Raw genomic sequence first — 15,574 nt, 5'->3', positions numbered from 1 at the left:
GCTAGACTCCTATTAGCCAGTATAGCAGAACATTTTTAACAGTGTCAAGGATGTGCTTTATTTCTTGGCATAGATCTCAAGTTGGACCAGTCATTGGTTGGCCATCCCCTCAATATTTGTTCTATCTTTACACCTGCACATCTTGTAGCAGGAGAAATTGGAGGATGAAGTTTTTATAGTAGGACTGGTGTCCCATTACCTCCATTGAAAATCTTTCCTGGTTACAGGAAATTGACATTTCAGGTTTCATTTTACCCATTGCAAAGAGGGTTAGTTTTTGTTACCCTCAATTCACTGTCTTAGATTCTGAGGAATTTCTATTTCTGTAGGTTTCTAGCTCATTCCAGAGATGAATTCCCCCAATTCAGTTGTCTCTTCCAGGACTCCCTACCTCAATTCTTTCCCCAACATGATCCTTCTGGTTTGCATCCAAACACCAACTCTTGTCCAGTGCTATTCCCATGCCCAATGAAAATGCCTAGTCTATATTCCAATCTCAGTGAGATATCATTTTTGGCGTCTTTGGATTACAACATGGTTATCCTTTATAATCAGTACCAACTTATATGTGAATATGTACAATGTTTGCCTATGTGGGTCTAGGTTACCTCACTCATGGTGATATTTTCTTGTGCCATCTATTTTTTGTACAAATTTCAAATTGTCTGTGTTTTTAATAGCTGTGAAGTATTCCACTGTGTAAGTGTATCACATTTTCTTTATTCTTTTTTTGATTGAGGGATATCTAGGTTGTTTCCAGTTTCTGGCTATTATGAATAATGTCTCTATGAACATAATTGAGTAAGTACTCTTATGGGGTAGGATGGAGTTTCCTTTTGGTATATACCTAGGAGTGTTATAGCTGTTTTTTGTTTTGTTTTTTTTTTGGTTTTGTTTTTTGTTTTTTTTGGTTTGTTTTTCTTTATTTTATTTGTTTTGATTTTTTTTTGATACAACTACTCCCAATTTTCTGAGACGCCACCAAATTTATTTCCAAAGTTGTTGTACAAGTTTAAATCGTACCAGCAATGAAGGAGTCTTCCATTTCTTCCACAACCTCAACATAATGTGCTGTCCTTCCTTGACTTTTTGGATAACTTTGGTTTGGAAGACGATTTTGTTTGATATTTGAATGGCTACTCCAGCTTTTTTCTTCAGACCATTTGCTTGGAAAATTGTTTTCCAGCCTTTTACTCTGATGTGGTGTCTGTCTTTGTCCCTGAGGCAGAATGTGCTGTCATTTAAGTCTTAGATGTTAACGATTCTGATGTTTGTAAGATAAAATCTCAGAGTCATATCATTTTTCATTTACCTTATGACTAAGGATAATGAACATTTCTTTAAGTGCTTCTCAGGCATTAGATTCCTCTATCAAGAATTCTTTGCTTAGCACTGTTCCCAATTTCTAATGTATTATTTGCTTTTTTGATATTTAATTTGTTGAGTTCTTTATATATTTTGGATATCAACATTCTGTCAGATATAGAGTTGGTTAAGCCATTCTAAAAGCTGACATATTGTTCTATTGACAGTGCCCCATGCCTTACAAAATATTTTCAGTTTAATGAGGTTTCATTTATTAATTGTTGATCTTAGTGGCTGAACTACTAGAGTTCTGTTTCGGAAGTCATCTCCTGTGCCAAAGATTTCAAGGTTATTCTCCACTTCCTCTTTTATCAGACTTAGTATATCAGGGTTTCTTGATCAGATCTTTGATTCATTTAGACTTGACTTTTGTGAAGGGTAATAGATATGGATCTACTTGTAGTATTCTACAAGCAGATATCCAATACTACCAGCATCATTTGTTGAAAATGTTTCATCTATTCCATTGTATAGTTTTGGTGTCTTGTTAAAATCAAGTGTTCATAAGTATGGATTCACTTCTGTGTCTTCACATCATTTTATTGATCAACCTATCTGTATTTATGCCAATACCATGCAGTCTTTATCGCTTCTTCTCTGTAGTACAGCTTGAAACTAGGGATAGGGAATTGGGGGAAGCCAACAGAAAGTTCCAGATTCCAGGAAACAAGAGGATCACAGGACCCTACGGGGATGACATTAGGTGAAATCCCCAACAAAGGGGAGAGAGTATCTGTAGAAACCATATCCAGAGGTTAGGAATTGGGTCTGGTTGAAAGATGGGTGCCCTACCATTTTCAAAAATTTTAACCCAAAATTGTTCATGTTGAAAGGAAATACAGGGACAAAGAGTGAGGCAGAGTCTGAAGGAAAAGCCATCCAGAGACTGCCCCACATGGTGATATATCCCATATGCAGCCACCAAGCCCAGGCACTATTGCAGATGCTAACAAATGCTTGCTGAGAGGAGCCTGATAAGGATGTTTCCTGAGAGACTTTGCCAAATTCTTACCGACACAGATGTGGATGCTTGCAGTCAACCATCAGAATGAGCTTTGGGACCCCAATGTAGAGGTTATGGGAAGGACTGAAGGAGCTGAAGAGGTTTGCAATATCATAGGAAAAACAACAATATCAACCAACCAGACTCCTCAAAGCTCCCAGGAACTAAAGCTCCAACCAAAGAAAACACATGGAGGGACCCATGGCTTTAGGTGCACATGTAGCAGAGGATGGCCTTATCTGGCATCAATAGGAAGAGAGACTGTTTTTAGGAAGTATACTATTTATTTTCAGTTTATTTTGCGTCATGTCACTTATGTATACTACTGTATCTGAATAGCAATAGTTTGACTTTTTCCTTTTCAATTTGTATACCTTGATCTTCTTCCTTTCCTTATTGTTGTTGCTAAAACCTCAGGTGCTACACAGAATAGATACAGAGAATATATACTTTTACCATATTATTGCTTTTTAGGGAATATTTTTTTTCACTCCTTTAACTTTGATATTGGGTGTCAGCTTTCAATGTATTGGCTTTATTATGTTCAAACTTGTGACATGTATCCCTCATCTCTTTAAGAATTTATCATCAAGGAGTGTTGGATTTTGTTGGAGTCTTCTTCAACATTGACTATGATCATTTTGCGGTATTTTTTCCTTTTAGTTTGCTTACATGGTAGATTACAGTGAAAGAGTTTGGTATGTTGATCCATCCCTGGATATGTAAAATGAACTCTACTTCATCATAGGGGTGATATTTTTCATATAACTTTGAATTCTGTTTACAAGTATTTTATTGAGTATTTTTAAATCGATGTTTATGAGGGCAATTGGTCCGAAATTCTCTTTCTTTGTTGAGTCTTTGTGGGACTTAAGTCTCACATTGACTGTATTCCCATAAAGTAAATTTTGTCAACTTTCCTTCTGTTTTTATCTAGTGAAATATTTTGTGTATCAGTATTAGCACCTTTTTCAAAGTATGGTATAATCCTGCTCTAAAACCATCTGACCTTGTAGGTTTTGTTTGGGAGATATAAAATGACAGGTTATATTTTCTTTGGCTATAGGACTATTCAAGTTGATCTTGATTCAGCTTTACCAAATTGTATCTATTGAGAAAATTGTCCTTTTTATTTTTTCTATTTTGGTTTTCCATGTTTCTGGAGTACAGGTTTTTGATGTGAAACCCAATGATCTCGGTGTCTGTTGTTATGTCTTCCTCTTCATTTCTAATTTTGTTAATTTGTATGCTTTCGCTGTCTTTCTTTTAGTTAGTTTTGAAAAAAGTTTTGTCCATCCTGATGATTTCCTCAAAGAACCAAATATTTGTTGCCTGATTCTTTGTCTTGTTCTCTTTGATTTTTTTATTGTTTTGAGTTTGATTATTACCTGCTGTCTATTTATCTTTGGTGGCTGTGCTTCTACTTGAACTTAGCTCTCTGACATGCTGTTAATTGATGAGTATGAGATCTCTACAATTTCTTATGAAGACACTCATAACTATGAACCTTCATCTTAGCTCTGTTTTCATTGTACCCCATTTACTTGGAATTTTGTGCAATTCATTGAATTCTAGAAAATCTTTAATTCCTCTTTTTTTTTTAAATTTCCTTCTAATGGTTGAAAGCTGATGGCTTCTGGAAGCTTAAAACTTTCTGGCTTATTTTGTGGTTAAATTTGCCCACCTTTGATGATTAATACCTGTGGTTTAATAGTGGAGTATTGAGTTAGGACACAGTGCCTTCCCTGCTCAGTGCTAAAAGTTCTTTAACCTTGTGTAGCCAGAGAAATTCACATTCACAAGAAAAAGTACTCACTTCAAAAGAAGGCTTTAGACTTTATTTCTAGGAGAGAGAGAAAAGGGGGGACCTATTTCCTATTGTATTCAATTCTTACACTTTCTCAGGATACATGATCGTATGGTATTCCAAGCTTCTATTTTATAAAAGGTACTAGCAAGTTCACAACATTAATACAAGTCAATAAATCAAATAAGGAATGTCAGGAAGAATGTTACCTGCAAGTCCATTGTGATTGGTTATTAATTATATATTCATTAGCTGCTAGTAACTCCACAAGTTCATACAAGTTTTAACTAAATTTTATGTCAAGGGGGTCAATCATCTGCCTAGTGTCTCATTCATTTTGAAGTTTAGTACAGATAAATCTAGTCAATATTTTATCTTTTGTCTTTGAACGTCCTAGAAATTGTTCATTCTCAGTTTGTGAAAATACTTATCAGATAATGCATTCACATCTATCATAGAAGGAATAGTTTCTCTGATTATAAATTTGTTATAAGCCTGCATTTTAAACTAATGCAATTAGTCTGTGACACAAGAAGTCTTACAGAACTTCAACTGCAGCTTTTCAATAAAGAGCTCAAAATTACTTATGTATATTTAGTAATTCTATAAAATTATATAAAGTAGTAAGAAATCATTAATTTATTTACATAGCATTACTACAAGAGAGTACATGTTTGTTGATCTGCATCCAATAGGATGGGCTATATGTCAGGGAAAATTATACTCTAGAATACTTAGAGGAAAGATCGATTCCTCAAATGAAATGTATGAAGGCCGTGCAATTCAGAGATCCATCACATCTGTCCAAAACGTTGGACTATCTTCAGAAAGTCACTCATTACATCTTCTCTCTCCTAGCGACTTTTTTAAATTCTTTATTGTTTCTATTTCCAATTTCAGTTCTTAAACAGTTTGTTCAATTACTTCCCCTGTTTCATTGTGCATGCCTCTATTTCTTAAAGGGACTTCTGCAGTTCTTCTTTAAAGACATCTACCATCTCCATAAAATTGGATTTAAGATCATTTTCTTGTTCTTCACATATGATGGAACAGCCAGAGTGTTCTACAGTAAGGCATCTGTGGCTAAGTGCTGTCAGGTTTCCCAAATTGTTGTAGAGTGTGTTCTTAGATTGTACTCTAGCTACTTGAATTTTGAGATTATTATAGGTTTATATATTGATTTCTACACATGTAATTGTCAGATGCATGGATTTTTGTTTTGTTTTGTTGATGTTTTTATTCCCTTGGTCTCTGTTTCCTCCAGGTTTTCTGGTCTTAATGCCTTGGGGTTCTAGTGACCAGGAAGTTTTCAGGTCCAGGAGGGTGTCTTTGCTGAGAGTTTTGTGACTCCTCTGTTTTCTGAGGTTTTGGGTATCAACATTGCCTCTGGGTTCCATAGGTAGGGCTTCCAAAAAAAAAAAGCAGAGACCTTCAGCTCAATTTGTGAGAAGGAATATGGAGTCAGGTCATGGGTTGCACTTTATAGTTGTTCAAAATACTTGAAGGGGAGTTGGTGAGCCTAGAGCCTAGAGTGGAAAGTTACCTGGGGTGCCTGAAGTTGGTCTAGACTTTTTGTTTATAATTTCAGCAAACATCCATGTTAACCAAAGGGTGTGTAGAAATTATTGTGTGTAAAAAAATGCCACAGAACTTGAAAAGTACACGATGAGAACTTATAAATTTGTCTTGTTACTTTATGAGTCTTCCAGTATTATTTCTATTACTACAATAAAATGCTCTAAACAAACCATCTTAGGGAGAAAGCCTTAATTTGGCTTGTAATTAGAATTTATAATTTGTCACTTTTCATCTAATGAAAGTTACCTAGGCAGATAGTCAAATGTCTGCATTCAGAAGGATTGAGAAATGAGTATATCCTTGCATGTTCTTGTGACTTAGCTACTTTTTTCATTCACAGAAGTGTCCACAGCCCAAATAAAAAATTGTGTCAACTATATTCAGGGTGGGTGTTCCTACATCAACTAATAATTAAGACAGTTCCTCACAAATGTATGTCAGTCTTTTTTGTTTGTTTGTTTGTTTTTATTTTTTGGTTTTGGTTTTTGTTTTGGTTTTGGTTTTTGGTTTTTGTTTTTTTTTTATTTTGATTTTGTTTTTGTTTTTGTTTTTGTTTTTCAAGCCAGGGTTTCTCTGTATATCCCTGGCTGTCCTGGACTTCCTTTTGTAGACCAGGCTGGCCTCGAACTCAGAAATCTGCCTGCCTCTGCCTTCCATGTTATGGGATTAAATGTGTGCACCACCATGTCTGGCCCATATGTCAGTCTTATACACACAATTTTGATTGCTTTATCAAGTGATTCTAGTTTGTGTCAAGATGACAATTAAAAGTAAACACCACAACAGACAATAAAGAAACACATTAACAGATGATCTGAAAAACAAAATAAGTATGGTTTGGGGGCTTCTTCGGATGGGAATGATCTCATTTTGCTCAAATATTTGAGTACTTGATCCCATGTTAGTGTAAATTTTTAGGAATAATTAGTTGATATGACCTTGTTGAAGAAGTTGTGTCACTGTAGGTGGGATTTGAGATTTAAAAGCTTTTACCATTCCTGTTTAGATGACTCTGTCTGCCTTCAAATTGTTATCCCAATACCATGATGACCATGGATTCCAAGCCACTGAAACCAAGAATATACCCCTAATAAACTCTTTATTTGTAAGCTGTTTTTGCCACAGTTTTTTATTGTGACAACAGAAAAGTAATTAAAACACTCTAATCCACCTATTTTCTACTTTATGAAATATGTCTTCTATAGTACAATGAATTTCATGGATCAATAGGGTAAATTGTACTACAACTTTATTAATTTTTCAATGGCAGTGATATTGGTTGTTTTTTTGTATTAATATTCATTTGAGAGCATCCAGAATACATAGGCAGAGTTCTGTAATATTTGTAAAATATGTATTACCTTTCTTTTATTAAGGTGTATGTCACAAATATGTCTTATAAATGTTTTTTATGTATAAATAATAATGAACTGATTACAACTATTGAAATATCATCTATTACTTGATACAGTTATGGTATTTTATAATGACTTTAAAGAATATTGACAATTAACTCACTGTATATGTATATGATAATATTAAGTATAACAAGTACAAAATTCATTAGTTCTCCAGAACTTATTTTTTATTTTATTCAGTGTAACAATATTGTTATGTATAAATCATAATGGCATTTTTCTATTTCCTGCCCAAATGATTTGCACTCCCTCATGAAAATAACTCACAGAATTTTTATATTTTGTTATGCTTTAAACAGTGTAAAAGTTGGGCCACTTTCTAACCTCTATGTGGATAATGAACTTCCCACTGACAATCCTGGTTATTACCTACTAACTTCTTTATGTTACTTTTGTTGCCCTGGAACCAGAGAACTGCCAAACTGGGTCACACTCTTCCAGCACCTTCTTTTATTTATTTATTTATTTATTTATTTATTTATTTATTTATAATTATTTAATTAATTAATCTTGAATCTAGGCACGTTGCTCCAGGTGTTTATCATCTGTGCTCGAGGTGTTTATCATCTGGTAGCATTGTTGGAATTGTTTACCTATACTATTTTATAAATAATGATACTTTGATTTCTTCCTTTCTAATTTGTATGTCCTTGATCCTCTTCAGTCGTCTTATTCCTCTAACTAGAATATCAAGTACTGTATTAAATAGATTTTCAGAGAATGAACAGCCTTTTCTTGTTCCTGATTTTTGCTGAATTATTTTGAATATTTCTCAATTTATTTTTTTTATTACGTATTTTCTTCAATTGCATTTCCAATGCTATCCCAAAAGTCCCCCCCCCCCACACTCCCCTACCCACCCATTCCCTTTTTTTTTTGGCCCTGGCATTCCCCTGTGCTGGGGTATATAACGTTTGCCTGGCCAATGGGCCTCTCTTTCCAGTGATGGCCGACTAGGACATCTTTTAATATATATGCAGCTAGATTCAAGAGATCTGGGGTACTGGTTAGTTCACAATGTTGTTCCTCCGATAGGGTTGCAGATCTCTTTAGCTCCTTGGATACTTTCTCTAGCTCCTCCATTGGGGGCTCTGTGATCCATCCAATAGTTGACTGTGAGCATCCACATCTGTGTTTGCTAGGCCCCGGCCTAGTCTCACAAGGGACAGCTATATCACCATCCTTGCATCAAAGGCTTGCTAGTGTATGCAATGGTGTCATCGCTTGGAGGCTAATTATGTGATTGATCCCTGGATATGGCAGTCTCTAGATGGACCATCCTTTTGTCTCAGCTCCAAACTTTGTCTATGTAACTCCTTACATGGGTGATTGTTTCCAATTCTAAGAATGAGCAAAGTGTCCACACTTTGGTTTTCGTTCTTCTTCAGTTGCACATGTTTTACATATTGTACCTTATATCTCGCTATACTAAGTTTCTGGGTAAATATCCACTTATCAGTGAGTACATTTCATTTGAGTTCTTTTGTGATTGGGTTACCTCACTCAGGATGATGCCCTCCAGGTCCAACAATTTGCCTAGGAATTTTGTGAATTCATTCTTTTTAATAGCTGAGTACTACTCCATTGTGTAAATGTACCAATTTTTTTGTATCCATTCCTCTGTTGAGGGACATATGGGTTATTTCCAGCTTCTGGCTATTATAAATAAGGCTGCTATGAACATAGTGGAGCATGTGTCCTTCTTACTGGTTGGGACATCTTTGGATATATGCCCAGAAGAGGTATTGCAGGATCTTCCGGTAGTACTATGTCCAATTTTCGGAGGAACCGCCAGACTGATTTCAAGAGTGGTTGTACCAGCTTGCAATCCCACCAACAATGGAGGAGTGTTCCTCTTTCTCCACATCCTCGCCAGCATCTGCTGTCACCTGAATTTTTGATCTTAGCCATTCTGACTGGTGTGACATGGAATCTCAGGGTTGTTTTGATTTGCATTTCCCTGATGATTAAGGATGTTGAACATTTTTTCAGGTGTTTCTGAGCCTTTCGGGATTCCTCAGGTGAGAATTCTTTTTTCAGCTCTGAGCCCCATCTTTTATGGGGCTATTTGCCTTTCTTGAGTCCACCCTCTTGAGTTCTTTATATATATTGGATATTAGTCCCCTATGTGATTTAAGATAGGTAAAGATTATTTCCGAACCTGTTGGTGGTCTTTTTGTCTTATTGAAGGTGTCTTTTGCCTTGCAGAAGCTTTGCAATTTCATGAGGTCCCATTTGTCAATCCTTGATCTTAAAACACAAGCCATTGCTGTTCTATTCAGTAAATGTTCCCCTGTGCCCATATCTTCAAGGCTTTCCCCCACTTTCTCCTCTATAAGTTTCAGTGTCTCTGGTTTTATGTGAAGTTCCTTGATCCACTTAGATTTGACCGTAGTACAAGGAGATAAGTATGGATCGATTCACATTCTTCTACACGATAACAACCAGTTATGCCAGCACCAATTGTTGAAAATGCTGTCTTTCTTCCACTGGATGGTTTAAGCTCAATTGTCGAAGAGCAAGTGACCATAGGTGTGTGGGTTCATTTCTGGGTCTTCAATTCTATTCCATTGGTCTACTTGTCTGTCTCTATACCAGTATCATGCAGTTTTTATCACAATTGCTCTGTAGTAAAGCTTTAGTTCAGGCATGGTGATTCCACCAGAGGTTCTTTTATCCTTGAGAAGAGTTTTTGCTATCCTATGTTTTTTGTTATTCCAGATGAATTTGCAAATTGCTCCTCCTAATTCGTTAAAGAATTGAGTTGGAATTTTGATGGGGATTGCATTGAATCTGTAGATTGCTTTTGGCAAGATAGCCATTTTTACAATGTTGATCATGCCAATCCATGAGCATGGGAGATCTTTCCATCTTCTGAGATCTTCTTTAATTTTTTTCTTCAGAGACATGAAGTTCTTGTCATACAGATCTTTCATTTCGTTAGTTAGAGTCACATCTAGGTATTTTATATTATTTGTGGCTATTGAGATGGGTGTTGTTTCCCTAATTTTTTTCTCAGCCTGTTTTTCCTTTGTGTAGAGAAAGTCCATTGACTTGTTTAAGTTAATTTTATGTCCAGCTACTTCACTGAAGCTGTTTATCAGGCTTAGGAGTTCTCTGGTGGAATTTTTAGGGTCACTTATATATACTATCATATCATCTGCAAAAAGTGATATTTTGACTTCATCTTTTCCAATTTGTCTCCCCTTGATCTCCTTTTGTTGTCGAATTGCTCTGGCTAGGACTTCAAGTACTATGTTGAAGAGGTAGGGAGAAAGTGGGCAGCGTTGTCTAGTCCCTGATTTTAGTGGGATTGTTCTGGCTTCTCACCATTTACTTTGATGTTGACTACTGGTTTGCTGTAGATTGCTTGTATCATATTTAGGTATGGGCCTTGAATTCCTGATATTTCCAAGACTTTTATCATGAATGGGTTTTGGATCTTGTCGAATGCTTTTTCCACATCTAACGAGATGATCATGTGGTTTTTGTCTTTGAATTTGTTTACATAATGGATTACGTTGATGGATTTTCATATATTAAACCATCCCTGCATCCCTGGGATGAAACCTACTTGGTCAGGATAGATGATTGCTTTAATGTGTTCTTGGATTCGGTTAGCAATAATTTTATTGAGGATTTTTGCATCGATATTCATAAGGGAAATTGGTCTGAAGTTCTCTAACTTGTTGGATCTTTCTGTGGTTTAGGTATCAGAGTAATTGTGGTTTTATAGAATGAGTTGGGTAGAGTTCCCTCTACTAATATTTTGTGGAATAGTTTGTGCAGAACTGGGATTAGATCTTCTTTGAAGGTCTGGTAGAACTCTGCACTAAACCCATCTGGTCCTGGGCTTTTTTTTGGTTGGGAGACTATTAATGACTGCTTCTATTTCCTTAGGGGATATGGGACTCTTTAGATCGTTAACTTGATCCTGATTTAACTTTGGTACCTGGTGTCTGTCTAGAAATTTGTCCATTTCATCCAGTTTTTCCAGTTTCGTTGAGTATAGCCTTTTGTAGAAGGATCTGATGGTGTTTTGTATTTCTTCAGAATCTGTTGCTACGTCTCCCTTTTCATTTCTGATTATGTTAATTAAGATATTGTCCCTGTGCCCTCTAGTGAGTCTATCTAAGTTTTTATCTATCCTGTTGATTTTCCCGAAGAACCAACTCCTCGTTTTTTAATTCTTTGAATAGTTCTTCTTGTTTCCACTTGGTTGATTTCACCTCTGAGTTTGATTATTTCCTGCCGTCTACTCCTCTTGGGTGAATTTGCTTCCTTTTTTTCTAGAGCTTTTATATGTTTTGTCAAGCTGTTAGTATGTGCTCTCTCCCGTTTCTTCTTGGAGACACTCTGCGCTATGAGTTTCCCTCTTAGAAATGGTTTCATTGTGTCCCATATGTTTGGGTATGCTGTGGCTTCATTTTCATTAAACTCTCAAAAGTCTTTCATTTCTTTCTTTATTCATTCCTTGACCAAGGTATCATTGAGAAAAGTGTTGTTCAGTCTCCAAGTGAATGTTGGCTTTCCATTATTTATGTTATTATTAAAGATCAGCCTTAGGCCATGGTGGTCTGATAGGTACATGAAACAACCTCAATATTTTTATATAGGTTGAGGCCTGTTTTGTGACAATTATATGGTCAATTTTGGAGAAGGTCCTGTGAGGTGCTGAGAAGAAGGTATATCCTTTTGTTTTAGGATAAGATATGCTGTAGATATCTCTTAAGTCCATTTGTTTCATCACTTCTGTTAGTTTCACTGTGTCCCTGTTTAGTTTCTGTTTCCATGATCTGTCCATTGATGAAAGTGGTGTGTTGAAGTCTCCCACTATTATTGAGTGAGTTGAAATGTGTGGTTTGAGCTTTATTTACTAAAGTGTCTTTAATGAATGTGGCTGCCCTTGCATTTGGAGCATAGATATTCTGAATTGAGAGTTCCTCTTGGAGGATTTTACCTTTGATGAGTATGAAGTGTCCCTCCTTGTCTTTTTTGATAACTTTGTGTTGGAATTTGATTTTATTCGATATTAGAATGGCTACTCCAGCTTGTTTATTCAGACCATTTGCTTGGAAAATTGTTTCCAGACTTTCACTCTGAGGTAGTGTCTCTCTTTTTCCCTGAGATGGGTTTCCTGTAAGCAGCAGAATGTTGGATCCTGTTTGTGTAGCCAGTCTGTTAGTCTATGTCTTGTTACTGGGGAGTTGAGACCATTGATATTAAGAGATATTAAGGAAAAGTAATTGTTGGTTCCTTTTATTTTTGATGTTAGAGTTGGCATTGTGTTCTTGTGGCTGTCTTCTTTTTGGTTTGTTGAGGGATTACTTTCTTGCTTGTTCTAGGGTGTGCTTTCCGTCCTTGTATTGCTTCTTTTCTGTTATTATCCTTTGAAGGGCTGGATTTGTAGAAAGATAATTTGTGAATTTGGTTTTGTCCTGGAATACTTTGGTTTCTCCATCTATGGTAATGGAGACTTTGGCCGGGTATAGTAGCCTGGGCTGGAATTTGTGTTGTCTTAGTTTCTGTATAACATCTGTCCAGGCTCTTCTGGCTTTCATAGTCTCTGGTGAAAAGTCTGGTGTAATTCATATAGGACTGCCTTCATATGTTACTTGACCTTTCTCCCTTACTGCTTTTAATATTCTCTCTTTATTTAGTTCATTTGTTGTTCTGATTATTATGTGTCAGGAGGAATTTCTTTTCTGGTCCAGTCTATTTGGAGTTCTGTAGGCTTCTTGTATGTTCATGGGCATCTCTTTCTTTAGATTTGGGAAGTTTTCTTCAATAATCTTGTTGAAGATGTTTGCTGGTCCTTTGAGTTGAAAATCTTCATTCTCATCAACTCCTATTATCCATAGGTTTGGTCTTCTCATTGTGTCCTGGATTTTCCTGGATGTTTTGAGTTAGGATCTTTTTGCATTTTGCATTTTCTTTGATTGTTGTGCTGATGTTCTCTATGGAATCTTCTACACCTTACATTCTCTCTTCCATCTCTTGTATTCTGTTGCTGATGCTTGCATCTATGGTTCCAGATATCTTTCCTACGGTTTCTATCTCCAGCGTTGCCTCACTTTGGGTTTTCTTTCTTGTGTCTACTTCCCTTTTAGGTCTAGTATGGTTTTGTTCATTTCCATCACCTGTTTGGATGTGTTTTCCTATTTTTCTATAACGACTTGTAACTCTTTAGCTGTGTTCTCCTGTATTTCTATAAGTGAGTTATTAAAGTTCTTCTTGATGTCCTCTACCATCATCATGAGATATGCTTTTAAATCTGGGTCTAGCTTCTCGGTTGTGTTGGGGTGCCCAGGACTAGGTGGCATGGGAGTGCTGCGTTCTGATGATGGTGAGTGGTCTTGATTTCTGTTAGTAGGATTCTTATGTTTTCCTTTTGCCATCTGGAATTCTCTGGAGCTGTGCAGGATACACTTGGCAGGGTCCCAGAACCAGGATGTCTGTTGCCAATACTCGGCAAAGTGCTCCCGTGCCTGGCAGATCCCAATCCTCAGAATTCTTAAGATGGCGTGGCTGGTGTTGTGCATATCTGGTGGTAGTCAGCCGACTGTGCGCCCTAGCTACCCTGGTGCTGCTCGGACCAAAAGGGGCTTGTGCCCCTACTCAGACCAGGTTTTTGCTTCCCTGACTAATGCAGTGTCAAGTCCCCCCCGATTGGATTGGAGCAGATGCTTAGTTCCACTCACCAGAGGTCTTAAGATCGCTTGGCGGGTGTTTTGTGTTGCTGGCAGGAGTCAGACAACTGTGCGCCCTCTCCAGCACCTTCAAATGCTGGCTATGACTCTTGCCCTCCACTCTTCTCAGGTATGGCATTTCACCTCTTCTTCTCCCAGCCTGATGGATCTCCTTTGTACTACTTCCTCTCTGTTTTAAGCTCTGGAATCTTAAAAGTCCTAACTCTGTCTAACCTAGCCAGCCATTTCCTGGTTGAATCTTTATTTACCAATCAAAACCAACTCAGAGCAGAATCCCTCAGTGTTTTACATGCAGAAAATTATAATAAAAGCAGCATTAGGTCAAACTCACTACAATTCAGTTCATAATTTTTATAAAGGCCACTGACTTTATTAATCTAAAATTTGTTATAAATAGTGACTGATTTATTTTTTGCCAAAAAAGGAACCAAATTAGTTACTTAATATCAAGTGACCAGCTGTGAATTCACATGAAATAACAAAGTAATTTGAAAGATGAATGGAAAATAAACAACTGAGCCAAGAAGAAAAACTGAATCCAAATTTGATGGTGAGGAATGTCCAGAGCCAATCCAGCCAGTGTTGCAAAACTTTAAAGATTCAGAAATTGGCCACAGCAGATATTTCTGGAAGAGAAACAGCAAAATAAAAATGAATAAAGAGATAGGTGGATTTTTTTTTCAGAAAGTAGAATCTAAATTCAAATATTTCATCTCACCAATGAAATGACAATTAATACTTCGAGAATTTTAGAATTCATTCTAATTGGAGAATACAGGGATAGTTGGTAATTTTTATTTCCTTTCTACATACAATACAGAAATATTATATCTATATTAGGCTTAGAGTCAGGAAAACTTTGGAAACAATATAGATAATTAATATTCATCTCTAGAAGTCAGACAGGTAAAAAAAAAAGTCAAAATAACACAAATGGCAAATCTAAGAAAAGCAACACTGTAAATTCAGCATGTGTTTAGAAATGCATATATGATATTTAAAAAATTCCACCCTTTATTATGAACAATGAATATAAATACCAGAATTTCACCTTTAAGAAAAATCACATGGATAATACAAGTTAGAAAGAAACTGCACACCTCAAGCATAATAAAATTCATTATATATATTTATAAACACAAACACACACATAAACATGTAGTCTGAGCCAGAAATGCAATCTCTTACTGTTTGAATCAGTTACAAAGATATTTTCATGATATAGATTCTCTCTTAAAGAAGAGAAAAATCCATTACATCATTTACATTTCTCTGGATGCTCAACCTGAGTCCATCTTGAGATGTGTTTTTTTTTTTCTTCCTTACAGATTGGGCTACAGTGCAGATTCAAAAAATCATAGGAGTTGTAATTCTGAGTCACTGGAGTAATCTTATGCAGAAAGTTTGAGTAAAATAATCTATAACTTAGAGGAGTGAACATGTCACAAATTTTGTTGAAAATTTAAATGTGGACTATGGAAGACATGGTGGTTGGTAGTTTTATTCTCAGGGGTAGAAATGATACTACTAGATGGCAGTTTATTGCGAAGGACAGTACAGTACAGAAGTCAACAAAACCATATATAGTCCAACATATACCAAAGAAATTCAATGAAACATAAGATAATATTCTGAAATAATAATACAAAAATTATAAAATCTTGAAGAAACTGAAAAAAATTATAGGTATATA

Source organism: Mus musculus, chromosome Y, assembly GCF_000001635.26.
Source record: "Mus musculus strain C57BL/6J chromosome Y, GRCm38.p6 C57BL/6J".
In the NCBI taxonomy this organism is placed as follows: domain Eukaryota; kingdom Metazoa; phylum Chordata; class Mammalia; order Rodentia; family Muridae; genus Mus; species Mus musculus.
The sequence above is the reverse complement of the archived record's forward strand: the minus strand, read 5'-3'. Positions refer to the sequence as shown.